This window comes from Theobroma cacao, chromosome 9 (assembly GCF_053813885.1).
Source record: "Theobroma cacao isolate CCN51 chromosome 9, ASM5381388v1, whole genome shotgun sequence".
Classification (NCBI taxonomy): Eukaryota; Viridiplantae; Streptophyta; class Magnoliopsida; order Malvales; family Malvaceae; genus Theobroma; species Theobroma cacao.
This window is the reverse complement of record NC_142647.1, coordinates 11,740,249-11,749,132: the sequence shown is the minus strand read 5'-3', so window position 1 is coordinate 11,749,132 and position 8,884 is coordinate 11,740,249. Positions and strand designations below refer to the sequence as shown.

At 31.5% G+C, this 8,884-nt stretch overlaps 1 long non-coding RNA gene across 1 annotated transcript; it reads right to left on the bottom strand.

Moving 5' to 3' along the window:
- Positions 1 to 343: 343 nt before the first annotated feature.
- LOC148760722 (uncharacterized) lies at positions 344 to 1,483 on the bottom strand. The gene is made up of 2 exons (XR_016028267.1): positions 1,394 to 1,483; positions 344 to 553 (listed from the first exon to the last, which is right to left on the bottom strand). It is a non-coding gene; the product is annotated as an uncharacterized LOC148760722 (long non-coding RNA).
- Between the last annotated feature and the right edge of the window lie 7,401 nt (positions 1,484 to 8,884).

Genomic DNA, 8,884 nt, shown 5'->3' with positions numbered 1-8,884 from the left:
TTTTAAACTCATTTTGAATATGAATTATGTGTTTTGTACTTATATATTATGTTTTGCCAGTTTCGAAAATTTTGAGAAAAAATAACCAAAATACTCCTGTGAGACAAAAATTAATATTTTATTTATTTTTAGTTGGAGACAGTTTAAAATCTTTTAGAATACGATATTTGACAATGGTTGCTCACAAGGGAAATGAGAAACTGATAGTAAAGCCTTGCGAGGTTTCGGGTTGACATTCCGGGCAATGAGTGTCTATCGAGATATCACGGCGGTTGTCACGGGCTCGAGGGGAGTACCAGGTCGTGACATATTTTGTGCAACAATACATTATGCACGAGACTGACACAGAATAAACTTTTTTCTTATTTGACGTCTATCAGCTTTCTAAAGCATGTTCTCCTCATTGTGTCCAACTCATTTATTTTTTGCAGTGCCTCACATACAACATGTAGGTATGTCCACTTACAATGGATGTTAATGCTAGTGTTGAACCCCACTGGTCCCTTGGAACTTAAAGCAAAGCTTCTAGGTTATCCTATTCTTTTCTGGTCATCTGCAATAGAAAATAGATAATATTTCCATTTAGCAAATATGATCAAGGAAGATTTAAAAAAAGCAAAAACTAGTTTCTACTATCTTTGCATACATAAAAGAAAATAAATGAGGCACGTGTGAAGCATCGTTGATTAAGTAACAAAACAGATACATAATATAAGCATTAAAGTTAAGCAAAAAATAGAAAAGCATTAATATCCAAGCAATGACAATGATGCAATACTCTGTAAAAAATAGTCATGTAATGCCTTAAACCCAGTCATGCAATGCCTAAAAACTAATCACACAATTCCCTACAAACCAGTCATGCAATGCCTTACAAACTAGTCACGCAATAACTAAAAATCAATCATGCAATGCCCTATCAACTAGTCATCCAATGTCCTATCAACCAGTCATGCAATGCCTAAAATTAGTCACACATGCCCTATCAACTAGTCACGCAATACCTAAAACTCCAAAATCTAATGCCTAAAACTAGTCACGCTTGCCTTATCAACCAGTCACACAAACCCTAAGTTACCCAATACCTAAAACCCCTAAAGCTAATGCCAAAAACCAACCACCCATGCCCTATCAACCAGTCATGCATGCCCTGTTAACTTTTGAGCCAAAAACCACCAAAACTACCAAATTCAAATTTAAATTCAACAACTTCAAACAACAAGAATATGAAGAAAATGAAGAACATGTCTACCTCTATGCCCAAAACTCAAGAAATGGAGAATATGAAGAATATGCCTACCTTTCTAGATATGGTTAAAAATATATGCAATTTTATGGTAATTAACTCAATGCACGGAATATGAACTTTCTCTCAATTTAAGAATATGCTTACCTTTATGCTCAAATCACTCCAAAATGCTTCTATCACTGCTCAAAATGTTTGAATGTTGACCTGGCGAGGATACTTTAGAGATGAATAGTCTGTCAAGAAAAGTTAAAAAGTTACAAAAGTTAAAAACTTGACCCAAACATATGGGTCGAGTTGAGGCGCGGATCCAAACATATGGGTTGATTTCATTAAGGGTAAATTTATCTTAAATTAATTTCTCTTGGTTAAAAAAAGTTAAAATTTTAAAGAGAGATATTTTCAAAAATACCTTATGCATGAGGGGCATTTTTGAAAAAACCCAATAAAAACTCGTAGCTACTTTTTTCAATAAAAAAAAAAGAAAAAAAAAACCATCATATATATGCAGTTTAGGAGAGAGTGATGAGTGATGTCAAAGTTCAATGTTGAAGTGCAATTTATTGTGATTGGTATAATACAGCCAAAGGCATTTAACAGATGAACTGAAAATTAGACATACATGGCTCGATATGTACGATAACAAATTGTTTTGTAAGTATTATTTGGAATAACTTAAGAATATGGACAATTGCATAAACTTTAATTCTAAAATTTAAAATGTCCATATCATCATTTTACATGTTGCATGAAAATGACTCAATTTAAATCCTAACAGATGAATGGCAATAACTAAAAGTTATATCCACCATGTTTTCCAAGTTCCATGGTTGAATTTGTTTTAGATGATTTATTTTAATAATGTATCAGGCTTTTTTTATTTCTTGTCTCTTAAATCAAGCATCAGAGTTTTAACAAATATTGTGTCAGTTCACAAAAATATCACAATTGGTCAAGCTACGTTATGCTGCCCTCGAAAGTGGTATAGTGCAAATGGTTTCGACTCATTTTGTTTTTTTTCTTTTTTCACTAAATGCTAAAGATTCCAGTTAGAAGAAAACCATAATAGCAAAAGAAAGTGGCAAATTAAAGAGTCGGCAAGAGAATAAGTGGAGCACGGGAAAGAAAGAGGAAAAATAAAAAAAGGAAAAATAATCATACACAATTGTACTAATTTTACATAGAATAATTAATTTTTTAATTTACTAAAAATTGATCAATCGTCGTAACCTATCAAGATTTTCGCCGTTCCTCCTCATCTCATTGAAAATAGCCAACACTCCCCCAAAGTACACTGAAGTAGTCTCATTTTCATCAATAGATAGCATGAAACTCACCTCTATAACACCTATTAAAAAACCTTCACAACCTAGTTAATCCCTTTATGTGCATTCTTGAGAATATTTCATGACCTCTTAGAAGTTGTGACCACATAAATCTTCTAAAAATTTGACCCATCAATTGCTTGGTAGCACAAAGAAAGCATTGTTATCTTTCCTTCTTGTTTTTTTTTTTTTTTTGAAAAGTAAATTTTTATTAACCTCATCAATAACATGCCATTTTAAGTCTTAAGGTTAAGCTTAAGTTGCAATAGACTCTCATGACCTAAAGGTTAGTGAGGGTGAAGCAGACAGTATAATTACCCACAAGAACCTACTATTCAAAGAAATTTGTAGCACCACAAAGCAAAGAACCTAATAAAACAAAGACAAACAGAAAAAAGCCGATTGCCCAAGAGCAAAAGCGTGGCAGCTTAACACAAAAAAAAATACTGTTACAAAAATCAGACAAAAAAGCAAGAGAGCTCGCAAAAAGGACTAGAGAGAAAGAAGTGGCCAATCAAATAGCAAAATTGTATCTCAACCCTAAAACCAAGAATCACAGAAAACCATCCCAAAAGCTTTGCATATACAACCAGCAAAAGACAAAGAGAGAGCCCACAAAAAATCATCCTCGAAACAAACGGAGAGGATGAAAGCCCCAGCAGAATGAAAAGGAAAAGACAACAGCATCATCACAGAACAACGTCAACACAAACACAAAAACGGAACCCTAAAAGCTTGGTCAACCCGTCTTATCTCCATCAAGGATCTAGGACCAATGACCCCACACAACCAACCTCAAAGGAAGAGAGGCTCTTCCCTGAAACCAGCAAGAAATCGCGAACAAAAGAACAAAACATCCTTGCCTCAAAACTCAAGAAATAGATCTTTAAACTCAAATCGAAAAGCATCCACCTGCAACAAGGGTGATTGCAAAGTCACATCCGTTCTTCAGTTGTACTTGGATCTTCAATTGGCATCAACTGATTCCTGATGTTGTTGTCCTCTGTCCATAGCCTCGAACTCGACCAATCACTGAATCACTTTCTCTTTCTAATCTTGAAAAAAGAGACCCAGTTTTCTTGTCAATTCCCAAATCTCCTCAGCTTCTCCTCTCAAGACGGAGTTTCTTCTTCTAATGTCAGCATCCAAGACTGGTTCTTCCCCTAGACCCATTTGTTCTATGCCTTCAAGAGCAACCAATACTCACAAGAGAAATACTTTATGGTTTGTTCAGTAAATCTGTATGTCTGCCTTACTTATGTCAAGATATATTTTATGTGTCAAAGGCACACTCTTAAGGCTGTAAATTTATGCCCCAATCTAAGCTTAAGACTGACACGGGTCTTAAGTCTTCATATATATAAATATGTATGTATGTATGTACATAAAATCTTTATGACTGAATATAATTGAATAATCATTATTAATAATAAATTCATATACATCATCAAGGATGTATTCCAAACAATCGTGTACAAAGTATAAAACAATGTCGAATCCTCCCATTAACCAAGTACATTAATAGACTCCACAATATCCATGCCAAAATATGTTTCTTGGTATTGACAGGGTGCAGTCCCTCTGTCAAAAGATCAACTATCATATCATCAATATAAATATACTTTCTTAAAATGTTACCTTTTTTTACAAATTCTTTAACTGTCAAATATTTTATCTTTGTATGCTTAGCTCTTATGATACCTTTAATATTATTAGTAAACAAAACCACAAAAGTGTCATCACAATACGACTATATGGATCTAGCAATAGTGTCAACCACCAACAATTCTTTAATGAGTTTTTTTTTTTTTTAATTTGAAAGCCCATGTCTCTACTTCATAGCATGTTACAAATTCTGCTTGCAGAATGAATGAGGTCACAAGTGTTTTCTTTATACTTGTCTAAGATAGTACACCACTTCCCAACATAAAAAAATATATCATAATGTTGAATTCCTATCATTTGAATAGTTGGTCAAGTTAGAATCCATATGACCCTCCAACTTAAGGTCTTCAACCTTTGATAAACTAACATATAATCCTTAGTCCTATTCAAGTATCTTATCACATTTTTTGCAGAATCTTAATGATTTCTATTGGGATTAAATAAATATCTTCCCAAAAGACCCACTACATAGGCAATGTCAAGCCTCATGCAAACCTAAGCATACATCAAGTTCTTTATTGCACTAGCATATGACCTTACTCCCATATATTCCCTCTCAACATCATTTTAGAATGTTATGCCAATTTCAATTTATCAACTTTAACAATTGGCATATATTCACTTTTGTAATCAATCATGTAAAATATATTCAACATACAATCAAAGTATGCACGTTAAGAGAGTCCAAACAAGTGATAAGATCCATCTTTATGGATTTCAATCCCAAGGACATAGGATGCTTCCCAAGATCTTTCATGTCGAATTCCTTAGACACAACTAGCAAGTAAGATATTAATAACATACAAAATAAGAAAGATAAACTTGCTCCCACTGATCTTGAAATCTATGCATTAGTCTACCTTGTTCTCAACAAAATAAAAAAAAGTTTATTGCTTCATCAAATTTAAGATATCATTAACAAGAAACTTGTTTAAACCATAAATAGACTTTTAGGTCTGCACACAAGATGATCTTTATTATTCTTTTTAAATTCTTTAGGTTGCAACATATAGACCTTTTCAATAATATTCTCAATTAGAAAGACAATCATAACATTTATCTGGTGTAGTTTTAAACAATAATGATGAGCTACTAATGTCATAAAAACTCTAAACATTATCCTAGTAGGATACAACAAAAAAGGTTGAATTCTAATTAAAATATTTGACAACCAGCTTGACTTTAAACCTCTCAATTTTATTTTATTTTTTTAGAATCTTTCTTGGACTTGTATACTTTTTTACAACTAATGAGTTTGCAACCATTATTTAACTCAACAAGCTCCCATAAACCAATATATAACATAGATTTGTATTTTATCCATCATTGCATTTCATCACAGATCTAATTTAGGACTTACAACAACTTTTGGAAAAGCTCTTAGATATTATGTGGCCAATATCACAATTACTCTCTTAAGATAGAATTCATATATGTCTAAGGAAAGAGCATTCTTCTTTACCTTGTGGATCTTTTTCGTGGTATCTATTATTCAACATTCTAATGTTAAAGGACCTCATCAAGAACTAATTGAATTTATTCTTGTTCCTCAACTGGTGTATGTCCCATATTATCCTTCTACATAGGTATAAGAATACTTAAGTGTCCATATGCTCTCCTCCATCTCTAATATGAGAGCAACTACTATTAGTCATATGTAACTCTAAAAACTTAGTTGTTTTTATCTTAACAATTTTACCACCTCTCTTGAGAAGTAAAATTTGTAATCTTAAGAATCATTTAAGTTCCCAATAAAATAGTAATAAGTGAAACAATAGACACACTTTTAAATGACATCCCTAAACACATAAGTGATTAAGACTAGGTTTCCATCAACTCCAAAACAAAAAGGAGATTTTAGGTATAGATTTTGTAGGAATTCTACTTAAAATATGCAAATTTAATTTGATTGTTTCTTCATACAAAAATTCTAAATAGCCCCACTAATCATACTCCTTATAATATCCTTAAAGATGTGATTTCGCATTTCAACCACACCATTTTGTTCTGGACTACTAGATAGTGTATTAATGGGGCACTATTCCACAACTTTCTATATATTTGGCAAATTGACTTTTTGTTGTTTTTTTATGTTATGTCTACCATAACATTTACCACCCTTATTTGACATGACAATTTTAATGTTTTTTTTTTCCTCAGTTGTTTCTCAAATTTAGTCTTAAAGATCTTAAATTTATCAAGAGTTGTTTACTTTTCTTTAATTAAGAACATTATAATCACAATAAAAAAAATCATCAATCAATGCCACAAATATCTACAACTGCAGATAGTAGGGGGTACATGGTCCATTTATGTCAGTGTAGGTAGGTTCCAAAAAATCAAAAACTGTCTATTTGATTTACTTCATTTATCTTGGTCATCTTATCCTTACAACAATCAACTCATGTCTCCCTATCATTAGAAATAAGAGTAGGCAGGTTGTTATCCTTTATCAACCTTTCTACCCTTTCTTTGGAGATATAGCCAAGTCTTTTTTGCCACAACATGCAATATATTTTCTTTGTGTAGGATCTTTTGGCAACTCTTTCAACATAGTATGAGGTGACAATAATATTAATTAGAGCTAAATATAATCTATATAATCTATAAGTAAAAAAAAAAAAACATAAGCCAATACATTTTGAATCATGAATTATCTTAATAATGTGATTTTCAAAAAATTTATCTTAATAATGTAATCCTTATATCAAAATTCAACTACTAGTGTCTAATAAAGAAATTGAAACTAAATTTCAACAAGTTTTTCTTACAAACTCAACTTCCACCTTTACTTTGTTACCAATTATGACTGTAGACTAATTCTTATTTGGCTTTTCTACTTATGGATCTTTTTATGTTTATACTTTTCTAGCCAAGTCTTATGTTTAAGACAATCTTGTTTCTTATGTCTCTTTTCTTACAAAAGAAATATTTATGTTCTTTCTTAAAGACAACTTTTTGACCCTTTACACTAACGAATTTGGTTATTGACAAATTGACCAAATTCATTCTTTTATCCTAAACCTTTTAGGAGTATTAAATTTTAATAAACCATCTTAATGATATACTTCCTAACTCTTCCTATCCCATCATAACTTGTGGAATCAAGTCCTTCCAAAAAAAAAAAATGCTAGTTTTAACATTTGATGACACCCTATACCTCAATGCTACTATAGTTGAGAACTCCTTTATTTTAATAATATTAGGAAATCCACTTAATAGGTGTACAAGGATTGACCTCTTAACAACAAGTAGACAAAATTTATTGGATCTCTCCCATTCTTATTATTCACGAAACTTTAAACTTTGTTATACAAGCTTATCTATTTCATAGATAGATTTGTGTACATTTGAATGACAAATTAATCCAATCACTTTCTTAATCCTTAAAGTTTGATCTAGTCAAAATCTCATGGTGACCAAGTATTTTATTGACAGAAAGGTGACTTGAAAAAAAGAATTTATACAATGCAACTTAATTAGGATAAATAGGGTAAGTCAAATACTCCAAAACCATAAATGAGTATAACCAAAGAGTTCAGGCATCATCATGTGAACACCTTTAGGTTGAATGCATGACATGTAATCAAGAGCTATTTCACACAAAATCAATTATGAGAATATAACACAACCTTTGTAACTTACCACCTTTAGGTGAATAAATTACTAAGACTAACCAATCCCTACACATGTTTTTATGTGCTACCCTCTAATTTTAATATAGAAAAAAGAAAAAACAACACCATCTTTAGGTGAATGAATTTACACTAAAATCAGAGACATCCTTACAACATATGGGAACAATAATTCCACAACACTAACCAATTGCCCACTTAAGTGACTACAAATTAACTAGCATAATGAAACTTCTCTCATAATAGGATATTGCTTTATATTACCCATAAACTTCGTGGTATGATTTTATTCACTTCATCACTAACTTGATGAGTATGGGGCATTATACTCTAAAATCATACCTTCACACGTGACATATCCTTATGACATAATCAATTATTATATCTCTATCCATGTCACTAAATATCCTTGTTGCTTTGAAAAAAAAAAAACTTTATATGGTTTTAGTTTTCAATTTGTATTCTATAACTTTATTCCGAGAGTATATAAAACACACAAATATCTAGGGAGAGTACATGCTACCATTCAACTCAAACATATGCATATTATTTTTTTGTCACATACATTTTAGAAATATCTTACCAAAATATCCAAAATAATTAATTAAATGCACATAAAAAATAAATAAATAAATATTAAACCTGCATTAAAAATTCAATAAAATAGCACAATATGTAGAGTTGGGCAAGTGAAGGTGAACTGCAAAAAAAATTATTTCAAAAAGTATGGGCCTAATGGGCCTACATGCCTTACTTGCCACATTTGAGAGTGGGCTTCATTGTCCAACCAGTTTTCCTCCCCTTTCAATCTCTAGTTGGGTCAAATCCAACCCAGTTGGATTAAATTTGACTCATTTGAGTCTTTTAGGCTAATTTCTAATTCTTGACTTTTCAAGTATTTTTTTATGAAATTGACCATTCCAAATCTCAATAAAGACTTTGTTTTATAATACCCATCCCTTAAAACTTATCAAAACATCTTAAATAAAGATGAATTAGAGCAAATTTTCAGG